Source organism: Ambystoma mexicanum, chromosome 11 (assembly GCF_040938575.1).
Source record: "Ambystoma mexicanum isolate Mex_15411 chromosome 11, UKY_AmexF1_1, whole genome shotgun sequence".
NCBI lineage: Eukaryota > Metazoa > Chordata > Amphibia > Caudata > Ambystomatidae > Ambystoma > Ambystoma mexicanum.
The window spans coordinates 1,033,526,886-1,033,540,427 of NC_090934.1; the positions used below are offsets into that span (position 1 = coordinate 1,033,526,886).

The 13,542-nt window shown below is 45.6% G+C and overlaps 1 protein-coding gene across 1 annotated transcript in view; it reads left to right on the forward strand.

Annotated features, from left to right (window-relative positions):
* AGBL1 (AGBL carboxypeptidase 1) overlaps nucleotides 1-13,542 on the forward strand; it is a 3,520,373-nt gene that overhangs the window by 647,068 nt on the left and 2,859,763 nt on the right. The gene's annotated exons all lie outside the window — the stretch shown is intronic.

The window sequence follows — 13,542 nt, forward strand, 5'->3', positions numbered from 1 at the left end:
GCGCGAGACACCTGTCAGAGCGTGGGCGTGGCCTGAGCAGAGGCCAGAGTAGGGGGCGGAAACCTGCAAAATCAGGAAGAACATGGGAAAATGTGGGCATTACGAGGGATGAGCCACAGGCAGTCCAACGCATGCTCACAAATGCACGGAGTGAACCGTATTCATGGATCTGACGGCACAAGCTCTCGTCAGGGGAAGACCCACTCAAAACCCTCAATCTATGCACCTCCCGAAGGCAGGCATACAGACACTTGCGCATAGGAATCACCTTCGCGCAGTGAGATCTCATATTGGATTTAGGAGTTGTGCACACAGATGGGGTTCGGAACTAACGTAGCAGTGCATGTACACAGTAATGGGGTGCATGAACAGTTTATGGAGGTTCGCATGCACATTTTCCAGAGTTCTACCCGAGTTACGGAAATGTGTACACATGTTGTTGGGCTGCCTGTAATAGTTACAGTGGACACCATGTAGTGTCCCCGAGGTGCACACCTGGTTGCGGGTGACCTCATGCACTGTTTCAAGGATGCATTTGTTCACACCCGAGGAGCCTGCAATGCTAGCTGTATCTGGCTCTTTTTGCTTTGTGTGGGGGCATGTCTGGGGCGTTCCGGCCACGGCTTGTGTTTACGGTCACTTTGTGCATATAATTCCATGGCCTTTGCAGGATCTCTGCACACATTTCCATGAATCAGGCCCATGATGTCATAAATGGAGTGGAAATCTGACATCTTGATAATTGATAGTTCCTATGAGAAGTTTCAATTTTGTATGTAGAATGCATTAATAAGATGGCAATGATCAAGGGGAGTGTGAATGACATGGATACCCAGAGGTTTGACATTGTTTCTAAAAACGTAAAATAGTGCTTTAAAATAGCTGTGACATTGTGGATTCATGATTTGAGGAACACCGATTTGGCTAAAGCAACATCAATTGTATAATGTGTTGCAGGAAACAATTTGTAAAGAAGTTGGGGAGATGCATAACTCTAAGTGCATTCTCCTTTTCTTGCTGACAGATTTGATGAATCGTTCTAAAGTGCATTAGTGTATCAAAATGTCTGTATATGTGCTATGTGGGGTGATCGGTTATCATAGGTAATATATCTTTCATTATATGCTCTCAACAACTGACAGAAGAAAGAGATTCCTAGTCCTGTAGTGTAGATTCACCTAAGAAACAGTGCAAACACAGCTTCATTTAGTGCTGTTGTTTAATATTCTGGCGCACTCTGTTGCTTAGAGATATGATTGAACTTTGATGGTGTCTTTTCCAGGTTTTGGATGGTGACAGTTTATCCAGACATATCAGTTTTGGGAGCTTAACTCTAAATGGAGGTTGTGTTGGTCGAACCTTTCAGCCTTTAATGTGTGCAGATGTGTTCCTGCTTATGAGCAGGAGAGAGAGAAATTGGGTAGATATCAAATTGTTTCAGAAAGAGCAGGTTGGTCCCAAAATAGTTAATTTGACTTCCTAGGAGATTTTTTAAGTTTGCGATGGATTTGCATTTTTTGTTAGAGAGTAACATTTTTGGAAATGTTGCCATTGAGTTGTTGAGGAGGTGCAGTAAGAAATTTGACTTTTTAGAGACGTTAGAGATGTGTGCAGAAAAGGAAATTGAGGAGTCAAAGATGACCCAGAGGTTCTTAGCCTCACAGGTAGGGGTAGGAGGTGGGCCAAGAGAGGCCGGCCAGAGAGTGAGGGAAAAGGATGGTGAGGGTACACCAGTGAGGAGGATCTCAGTCTTGTTGGCATTTAGACAAAGATCTTTTGTGGCACACCAATTTTGAATGGCGATTAGGCAATCAGAGATGAGGGTTGAAGAGAAGTAGGCTGAAGGAAGACTGAAAATGAGTTGGGTGTCATCAGCATATCACTGGAAATTTGAACAGGAAATGGAAATGCAGTAGGCAAGAGTTGCCAGGTATTGGTTGAAAAGCCAGGGTGAGAGGTTGGAACCCTGGGGAACATCACCGGAAGAGAGGGAGATAGAAGATAGGAAGGACCGAAGTTGGACCTGGGAGGGTCGATCCGAGAGGAAAGAGGTCAGCCAGGCCAGAGCCTGATCGGTGATACCCAGGTTGTCATGGAGATGCTTCAGCAGGGTGGTATGGTTGACTGTGTTGAAAGCAGAGGAGAGATAGAGTAAGATGAGGATAGTGGGAATGTTAGAGTCAAGACTGGAGAGCAGATCTTCACAGATGTTCACAAGAGCAGTTTCCATGCTTCTGGCAGCTCTGAAGCCAGATTGGTGGTCATGGAGAGAGCCAACAGAATCAGAATTAAGGTTAAGCTGAGAGATGGCCAGTTTTTCCAGGAGTCCCAAAAAGGGAGTAATGGAAATTGGGCGATAGTTAGCTGGACCAGAAGGATCAGCTGTGGGTTTCTTGAGGAGAGGATGCACAAGGGAATGCTTCAGAGGGGATTGGAAAGATCTGGAGGCAAAGGAGAGGTAACAGAAATAGGCGAGGCCAGAGAGAGGCTATTAATGTGGTCCTTAATGGATTTAGAGGAACAGGGATGGACCTGTTTTGATGAGGCTTTCATAGATCGGACTTGTCTAGCAACCTCATCAGGGGAGAAAAGAGGAAATGAGGAGAAAGAAGGTGGGGGTAGCTGAAGGAGGGTCAACAAGGAGAGAAATAGAGGGGAAAGGAGGGGGACCAGAGGAGAGGGAGGACAAGATGTCCTTGGTTTTAGAGATAAAGTGAGAGGCAAGGGCATTGCAAAGAGCCTGCGATGCGAGAGGACAGGTGGCGATTGCTGCAGCTTTGGCCAGCTCCTTGCAGATTTTAAAGAGTTTGGCCGAGTTGTTTGATACCAATGAGACACCTGCTTGAATGTGGACTCTCTTCTTGGTATGTACAGAGAGTCGGTATTGCCTTTCGAGCAGGCGGCAGGCCACTTTGTCAGAGGATGAACAAGAAGCCCCCCATTTCCTCTCGGCTGCCCTACACTTACATCTAAGTGTAGCTAGGTCAGAGTCATACCAAGAGTTGCACTTGGGTTTGGACTTCAAACGGATCCTCATGACAGGGACAAGAGTATCAAGAGTAGCAGAAATAGACGAGTAGAGCAGGGACAGGGCTGTGTCAGGGTGTGACCAGCCAGGGGTGGAGGTTGGGGGAAAAGGTGGCAGCGAAAGCGTGGACTGACACATGCTTCATGGTCCGGATGTCCGAGAAGGTAGGTGGCAATCTTGGGATAGGCTTGGATTGAGGGGAGGAGATGGAGAGATGAGAGGAGAGGAGGCATTGATCACTCCAGGAGAGAGAAGTGGTGAGGGAAATAGAGAGGGGGAGGCAAGAGGAGATCAAGACATCAAGTGTATGACCGGCAGAGTGAGTTGGGCCAGAGGGGTGGATAAAGATGGAGAGTGAATCGCAGAGGTCGCGAAAGAGTGTAGATGAGGGAGGTCAGAGTCATACCAAGAGTTGCACTTGGCTTTGCACATAACGTCATGGTGTTACAGCCAAGGTCGACAGACTGTCACTGTTGTTATAATAACTGCTCCCATGTAATGCGCCCGGAGATTCACCTCAGGCCCGTAACTGTGGAGCAGGCCAATACATCTCATTTAAGTCTGCTGAACTGCTACATTAACGGTTCATGTGCTTTTATTAGACTCCATGTTTGTTCGCCATTATTGCCTGGCGGTCCCTGGGCATGGGATGGTATTTGGCTCTGCAATTTTTAGTATTATTGCTTGAATTGTATTTGTTCTCCTTAGTTTAATAAACTTCACTGCTGCACATTTGTGTATTGCCCGGTGGTCTTATTGTTGGTCTGTCTACCTCCTCAGGAATGATGGTGTAATGGCCTGATTACTTACCGGTAATCTTCATTACCCTGATTCCTACTTTTCCTCATACCAGTCCCCCACCACCTCCCCGGGAGGTAGGCCTGGTTGAGATCTTGGTATCTTAACAGGCTGGGGTGTATGCACAGCCTCCACTTATACTTCCTGATGAAGGGGGGTGGAGCCCCATACAGGTTAGTGGGGCAGGTGCCTATGCCTTTTATTCATGAAACCTGTCTGTGTGGTTTTTTTGTCTAGGAAGAACACGCTTATCACAGGGTGGTGAGGTGCCACGTCACGCTGAGGTCGGAGGGCCAATGAGAAAGCGCGACCTTGCGATTGCGCAGGATGGTTTTTGCGGTGTCGGTCAGCAGAGTGAGAAAAGAACGTGATAAAGGCAGTTTACTTTCTCCTGTCTCCGTGTCCCTCAATTTGGTACAAAGCTGTCCAGCAGCAGGTAGAGAGAGGCTAGGCCCCAGATACAGCGGGACGGGAAAGGATATGGGACACTTTTAATAGTGTTTAAGATTTGAGAAAGTCCCATGAATTCTCAGATAATTTGTGATTTACAGGAATACGTACCATTAACAATAAAATCTGCATGTGCATAGTAAGTGAAGGAATTTAATTACCCAAAAAGCATTGCTTTTAAGTCATGCAGCGAAAAGTTTGTTCATTACTCAATGGAATTAAATTAATTGACTGACAGCGTCTAGAAGTTGGCACAATTTGCAAAACCCAAGAGCCAATGCATGCAATGAGCTGTTCATCATGGTTGGTGGATTTAGGGGCAGACAATGTGTCTATACTTCTGGCTGATTGGTGTTTTGTTGCAGTCATCAATATGATTGGCTTCTGTGTGAGCTTTCCTTGCATGAACATTAATTGCTGTAATAATGCCCACCATCTGTCTCTTCAGATGTCGCTTTTTATGTGACAACTTTCAAGTGTCGTGTCAGTTCATAGTCCATTGCTGCGGGTGCTTGATTTGGGGCTATGCCCCAAAAGGTGATTGCCTTTTCTTTTAAACCAGGTTACATGCATAATTGTTCTTCGATGTATCTGTGCCCTGTAGTCAGTATTGTCTATATGTTCATTACTTTGTTTTAGTTGAATCAGGAAGGTGTTGGTACGTTAGGCCTCATTCTCATTGGTGCCCTTACATGAAATTCTTGCCATCACATTTGTTTCTGTTCACTTTGAAAGCTAGTGTGCTTTCCTTAGGGCAAGAGTCGGAAACCTTGCCTCTCCAGATGTTTTGGACTACAGCTCCCATCAGCCGTAGCCAGCACTGTCAATAGCAAGGGTTCATGGGAGTCCTAGTTCAAATCCTCTGGAGAGCTAGGGGTTGAAGACCCTCCCTTACGTAGATATAGAAATTGTATTAGGTTGAGATCGGAGGCTCCAAAGCCCATGACTGGACGTTCATCCTGCACAGTGGATTCTTAAAGTTCTTGTGATATAATATGATAGGTTATTTTTAACGCGCTTAGTAACTAGAGGTTTCTAAGCGCGGACCTGGGGATCGAACCTGTGTTGCTCCATGTCATCTTGCTTCCAAGGCGAGCATGTTGCCACTGAGCTATCCTCCCGAGCCGTGATCAGGGTGGCATCATGTTTATGCCATGTTGTGATGCAGTTTTTCAAATGAACATTTGTTGCAGCCATGGTGTCATCCTGTATGATGGGTCATGTCTGTGCATTGGAACTACCAGTTCCTACTATGTGCAGTACAGGGGACAGTATGATGATGGCAATGATGGCAAGTGGCCTGAGGTGAATGGTTGGGTGTTGATGTCCGGCCTAGTCAGGATTGTAGTTATTTTTCTGCAGAGGTATGCATCCTGTGTGCGGTGACTTCACCTTTCTCCTAGTCTGTTATGTACCTTGCAATACATGCACATGTCATAATGTGATACATCACCCCCACTTCTTTTCAGCTGCAGTAAAATGCATCATCTGTACTTTTTATGGTCAGGCACTAGGCTGCCCAAGGCTTGAGTGTATTCTGCACTGCAGCTCTGCACTCCTCATGTTGGGGTACCTTGCCCGGAATGATAGGTGGGGAGTGGGAGGGATGTTATTGCTGCAATATAGAGGGATGTTTATTCTTAGTGCCTGCCTTTCTGCCCTGCAGCGCGGCGGTGGGTACACATTGTGGTTCTTCTGTGGTAGGTCATGGATTGTGGTAGTCCTGTGCAGAGCAGATTTTTCACAATCATGTGCTAATCCCATATACACATCCTAGTGAGGGGCACATCCTTTTTTGATGTATTCGTATTACGATTGTTGATTGTTTATCTCTAATTCCTCTCACTTTTCTGTCTAAGGGATGTGTTTGCCTTGACCATGAGCTTTCTTGTCGTCACGCTTTCTCAATTGTCTTTCTCTTTTCCCGGCTTTTTCTGTGATTTAACAGTGCCTCTTTTTCTAGTTTGGTGTCATTGTGAATATGAAATTATCATGCCACATTCCTCCTGCTTCTGAGTCCTGTAATAATCCCTGTGGCCATCATCAAAAGCCTGGCACTCAATGTATGGACCTCGAAAGGTGAATGGCTGATTGAGTCCTGTCAGGATTCAAACTTGCAATGTACAATGGAGTCCTCCATCTGTTTGCTGGTGCAAATAGCCAGCGGACTCCATAGGGATCCCCAGCATTTGCGGCAGCATACAAATACATGACGGTGCACATGCTGTAGCATGTGTATGATGGAGAGGAAGGGAAAGGTGGAAAGGCAAGTTGTGGTCTGCCCCTCCTCTACACAATACACTTTGATGAAAATGGGGCTTACCATAAATGAAATGCTCAAAAGCCACAGGCTTTTATGCATTGCATTTCCGGTATGCCGGGCCCCCAATGAGTTCCACAGTATTTAAGGCATAAGGTATGTCCCAAGACAACAAGGTAAAATTAAGCTGTAAAAGTAACACCCAGTTAAATCCCTTATGTGCCGATTGTACAACCACCCATAGGTGGACATAGCACTCAGATGACGGACAAAGGACGACTGGGCCCTGCCGTGTCCTGGTCCGCCACCTTCCCAATCTCTTCACTTCAGTGCCAACACACACGGCCTCGTCCCTCCCTGCTGCCAGTCTGGCACAGCAGAATAACAAAGAGCAGTCTCGCCCTCACTCGCAGGGTCCGCCTGAAAACATTTGTCACTGCTCTTGTGGGCCTATTTCAATATTTTTGCCCCCCCCCCTTTGCCTACACTTAGGGGGTGGCACAGTCTGTGGCATCCTTGAGTTTGCTTAAATAAGAATGGATACAAATGAGTGCTCTTTAAACTCAAGGGGCTGGCAGCAAGAGGGGAGCTGAAACACTAAACGGCCACTGAAATGTTAGTTATTGCTCTCTCGGGAAGGTGCTAAGGCAGATGAAACCGGAGTAAAAGTCAAAGAGATGTAAACACTGCTTATCAACGGCAATCTGTAATCTGCTGCCAAGCACACATTTAAAGTCTTCCGTTAAGGTCGCAGCAGCCAGCAAAGGGCAGCCTGTAACATGCACACAAGATACAGTGCACATTTAATGCCATGAAAGAAAGTAATATGTTTCTGTGTAGTTAGACACCTTAGCACTTGAATATATACACAGTACAACAAAAATGAAATACTGTGGGAATGTTAGGCATAAAAGGCAATGATATGTTTGGTTTGTCTTCCGGAACCTGTCCAGCAAAAGATATGCAGAGGCCTAATTTGCAGGATATGGATTGAAATTAACAGAAGCAACATCACAGTAAACACCATTACAAGCATTGGCATCAGTCTTCAATACTCTAGGATACCATTGTTAAATACATTAAAAGACGTGTTCATGTGTAAACCAAGAGAATAATGTGCTGTGCAAAATTTAAATATTCACTTTTGGTTATGCAACAACTCAATGGTTTAGTATACCATGACAGTTCTTCTTCATAGCAAAAATTGTAAACTAAATCACTTCTAACAACACCCACTGTCAGCAGATCAGGCACAGTGAGATTAAATGATTTTCCCAGGATGACACATTTCCTTAAAGTGGTGAAATCCATATTCAGACCCAGGCTGTGATTTAAGCACTTCATATCTTCCCAGACATACACATACATGTTTTCTTAAGGTTTAGGTTTCTAAAAATGAAATAATTCATTTTCTATCAATGTCTTGAAAAGTACAAAAAATAACATAAGAAGCCAACCCGACACTATATACATAGCTATAGAAATAAGGGAAGCAAAAAGACAGGTATAGCTTTATTTTCACCACCCTGAATGCAAGGTTGTAGACACAACCAGCAAAGTAATGTGGACCTAAATATAATATAAAAGGTATTCACAGTGAAAGAGGATGCAATATAAGGTAATCTTCTCACAGCATGCAGCATATTACCCCCCTCCCATTTATTATCACCCACCATTCGCACCTTTTAAGGGACAACAGTCCTTACCCTAATGCCCCTGTGTCTGGGTCATCAATCTCTAATAGGTTTATTGAAATGCAAGTTTGCACAAAACTGAACTTGGGGCTGCTGGGGGAGCCGGGGGAAAGGTGCTGTCCTTCCCTGCACCTGTTACTGTCACACGGAAAGTGTACAGCTGTTCCTGCTTCAGAGGAGAAACGTCATGGATTATTCATGTCCTGAGCTGGTTGTGTGCGAGACACGGCCCATGAAATTGGGACAGTCCCATAAAATTCTGGATGCTTGGCCACCTTACAGACACACCCTGCCCTGTTCTCTGACCTCGGGTTTCATCTGGGCTTGTTTAGCTACCACCTTGGTATAAAGCAAGGGTGTCCAACGACAGGCCCCAAGGGTCTCAAATCTGTCATGTTTTTGGGATAATCCTGATTAATATTCATAAATGTGCAGACATTTAGAATCGCTAAATGCTAATTTCTCATTAATAATAATGAGGGATATCCAGAAAATCTGACATGTTTCTGGCCCACAAGACCTGGAGTTGGACAACCCTGGTATAAAGTGAACACAGAGAACTCACACAAAGAGGATTCATCAACCAGGTGGATATTTTTGGCCCATTTCAATACAACCTTTTTTGTTGCCCTTGTTCTGCTCTACTGGTTCTTGTCTTTGATGGGCCCTTGTTTGTTCTTCTGGCACCTTGTGCATATCTCATGGAGCCCTTCCTCCCCTGATTCAGAACCTACTTCGTCCCAACTTGTACTGGTTCCTTACCAGCCCCTTGTTACCTGCTCACATCAGCACCAAAACGTTGTGCATATTGAAATGACTTGCTTCAATTGTGACTCTTTTCCCTTACCTTCTGTGCTGCCTTTCTGCTTCTCCACTACTTGGCTGTTGCTTCCTGATGGTGTACTCTACTGTATGATTTTATTGCGAGGCCCTCTATATCTTTATTTTAATGCCAAATAAAATGCCTGCTGGCTCTACCCTATGGCCTGCACGATGACTGTACTTTTAAGTGTTCTTTTATAACATGTTTAATACCAGTGAGAGGTTTCTATGCGTGGGATCCGGATACGAACCTGTGTTGTGCTCTGTTGTCTTGCTTCCAAGACAAACGTGTTGCCCCTGGGCTATCCTTCCTCCCCAACTTTGGAAATTCAATCCCAAATGTTTTAAATCACTGATTCTATACTATATGTTTCATTTTGACTGCATTTCAAAATCAAACCTTGCGAACTACGCTATATGTTAGACCTCTCTACCTATCTGTGTATTTCATATCACTTAAAACACTGCTTTGGCATTTCTAGGCCCCCCTTTAACATATCATTCTTGGTTGTTGCTCCTACTAGCTGCACTTCGTTACCTGTAAAATGTGTGCCCCCTACTGCCTGTTGTAACCTACTACCTTTCCCTCTTACCCTGTACTTTTACTGTTTTCATGTGCTGTTACTGCATTTACTATTTTCATTTACTGCATTGACTTGTCTTCCATGATTGCTGCTAGGCCTCCTGGTAAGTTTGATGTGTATTGTGCAATCCCCTTTCCTGCTCTCCAGCCCCCCATCCCTTTAACTATGGGGCTCTCCATCTCTTCTATCTAATGTAATTGCTATTCTATCACCTTTCCTACTCCTCTCTCCAGGTCTGGAAGGAAAATATGTTTAAAAAAACACTCCTGGTCTCAAACCAAAGATTGCCCATTGCTGACACCTATGTCAATGCTTCTTCCAGCCAGACTATAACTGGCCTCCTCTTTGTTGTCCCCTCTCCTGACCTATGAACTCCCCATATGGTGTCTATCTTCTCCCCTTCTTCCACGTCACCCATTATTGGTGGCACCAGATGGGAAGTGGTTTTGGCACACTTCTCATCATTCAGCTGCATCATTAATATATATCAGGATGACACCTTCATGGTCCAGGGCTCTCAGCCCAACCTCCTCCTTTTTGACAGGTGTCTACCTCTCTCATTAACTTCCTCCCTCCTCCTGCCACTCCCCTTTCTGCCACCCCGTGGACCTCTTTGCTCCCATCGACGGATGTACCCCATCCCTGTACCTGCCTCATAAGAACTGTAAAGGTGGAAACCTGCTTCACCTTGCTACCCTCGATTCAGTTCTGCTGTCAAACACTCCTCTGACATCTGTCACCTCCTTGAAGACTTTGATCTTGATATCCTCAATCTCACTGAGACGTGGTACAATACCAGCTCTGTCACTGCTTTTGATGCTCTCCATTCTCAGGGCTGCAGGATCATCTCCAAACCCAGGCCCAATCGTTCTGGAAGGGGAGTGGGTCTTGTCTCCACTGAATGGGTCCCTGCGTCTGTCATACCAACTGAATCCTACTCCTCCTTTGACTGTCTTGTCTGTAAGCTCTACATCTCCCCTTCCCTCTCGCTACCATCTACAGGACCCTGGGGCCAACCTCACCTCTTCTCTTCTGACCTCTGCTTCCAAGCTTCTCTTCCTTGGAGACTTCAATATTCACCTAGACTTCTCTGATGTGGATATTCCACCCTTCTGCAACATCTGCAACTCTCTTTCTCTCACCATTCTTCCCTCTGGTCCAACCCACTCATCTGGGCACACCTTGAATGCGCTCATCACTGCTGATATCTCCCTCTCTAACCCTCTCATTACTCCTCTCTCCTGGCCTGACCACGCTCTCCTCTCCTCCCATCTTGAGCTCCCTGGCTCCCCGGCAGAGCCTCTGCCCTCACTGCCAGTCTCCTTCTCCATCATTCGACTGATGAAGTGTCTGCCAGTAACAGCTTTTGCCGCCTCCTTCATTCCTCCCCCCACTCCTACTATCGACTCCTGTTAGGCAGAATCATATGTAGTACCCTTTGGGAACACCACACACAATTAAGACTACAAGTGTAAGTACAATGTCACCTTTGGTACAAGCCTGTACTACACAGTAAAGTGATAGCGATGGCTGAGCAGCAGACTTATCTCAAGGGTAAAGTGAGCAGTACAAGAGTTTACACAAAGGACAACAATTACTATGATTCAAGCAAACACTGATTCAAGGTTTCTGAGTAAAAGAATATACATTTATTTACGCCATCAGTTATAAATCAATTCACTAGTATAAAGCAGCAGAACATCACAATGTTAATATACTACAATAGCACCCAATCAATTCTGGACAAGTTAAGCTCAAAATGAAGCGTGAGCAAAATGGCACTCCAGCAATTTAAAAGGGGAGGAAAGACAAGGTTATTCAAAATCAACAGCACCAACAAGTGATAGGCAGGGCAATCTAGAAAAGGCTACTACAACTAGGATTCAAGTCATGGGCCAATGTTAATGGTTCAGAGTCTTTGCAGATGATCACACAGTTCAAAGTAGTTTGCGGTTAAGTCTTTGCCAAGAGTTCAAAATGTAGTTGGTCCGAGGAAAAGTTATTCAAAGGAGAAGAGAAGGACAAGCCTTTGGAGAGGCGTAAGATTTCAAGCACTTTCACCGCAGTCGGACAGAAAGAACGACTGAGTTTGCACAGTACAGGCTCACGGTTCCTGGAGCTTCTGTCGAGGGGACAAGAAGGATGATGTCTGGAGGGTCCTATACTGCTCAGGGATGAAGCCAGCAGTGGAGCAAAACATTGAATAAAAGGTGCGCTCCTTTAAACCCAAACAGGTTCCGTTCCTCCTGGCTATCCGGTTCACTGCAGCGATGCACAGCAAATTCGACCAGGAGAGGGAGGCCGGAATTTGATGTTTGACAAGCCGGTTGGTCCCACCAAGCTCAAGGGAAGAAGTTTCCCTGCAGATCTTCTCTGTCGTCGAAGTTTCGGGTGATTCGGACCTGAAGCAGGGCTTCACTGGGATGTCCAGTAGTTGCAGCAGTCGTCTTCCTTCAGCTTCTCTTCGGTTCTCCCGATCCAGTGGCGACTCTGCCTTCCAAGTCCCAGAGACCTGCTTTTAAGCAGTTTTCCCCCATTCACACAGTCTGGCTGTCAATCACAGAGCAGGGCGGCTGTCCTGGCAGGACAGCCACCTAGCCAATCAAACTAGAGTGTGACTTTGGTCTCCAAGGACACCCTGTGCAGGTGGCCTCAAACCCCTCCCTCACATCGTGTCCACTCAGGCGCCTACAGAGGGCTTCTGTGCAGAAGTCTGCCAAAGGACGGCGAACAAAGGAACCAAACCTGGTTTGGCACGCAGAGTAAAACACGAGAAAGAGCTTTTAAAAAAGAAATGGTGAATAAACCCAACCGGAACCAAATAAAAATAAAAGGGGTACAGCGGGTTAGAGTTTGAGGCTACCACCATAACCTCTAATGGTACTGAGGCTATTTTCATAGCCCGCGGTAGAATAAAAATGGTAGATACCACTGCCACCAGCCAAATCTTAGAGAAAAGGGAATGAAATAATGTTCCATGAGAATCAGACAAAAAGGGATAACTTTTAACCCTCCCAGTACTCTATGGGAAGATAGGGTGTACGGGGTCTGTAAATTTAAAAAGACTAGTAAAGTCAATGGCAACTTGACATGTTCTGGGAGACAGTAGTCTGTGCCAGAAAATGGAGTTTAAAGTGGGAAGTCTAAAAAAGACAACTCTGTTTCACTGCACTAAAGGTGCTGTGTGACACACAGTAAAAAGATGATGCCTATGGAGTGGGTGAGACTCCATAGCCCATGTGCATAACATGTACAACACACAGCAAAACACATGTAAAAGTGGGAAAAAAGGCTCACACTCTTACCAGGTGAAAACATTAAACCCTAGAAATCCAGCAAATCTGCTGAGGGACTCAACAGGTAGGGGAAATTAGCCATTCCTGAGAATTCTCCCTAACATCTCACACACTGACTTTTCCCTTGCTAACCGTCATCTCTCCATTTCCAAAAACTCTTGAGATCCTTGCCCCTGCCATGGGGATATGTATGAAGCCTGCCTCCAAGTGCAATAGTTGGGGTGATTCCGACCTAGCCTCGCTTAAAAACAAGTGCAAAGTCACTGAATGAAAATGGTTGGCTTCTAGTACATCACCTGACAAAATGGCCTGTCGCCTGCTCCAAAAGCAATACGGACTCTCCATCTGCTTCAGGAAATGGGCCCATATCCAAGCCTGCATCTCTGGGTCCACAAACAACACAGCTGAACTTTTCAAAATCTGCAAGGAACTTGTCAATCCTATTTCTGTCTCTACTTCTACTCTTCCTTCCCAGGCCCTGTGCACTGCATTGGCCAGACACTTGTCTACCAAAACTCAGGACATCCCATCCTCTCTCCTTTGTACCCTCCCCCACTCTCTCCCATGTACTCAGGTTTCTTTTGGCCCTTCTCACTCCCTCCTCCTTTCT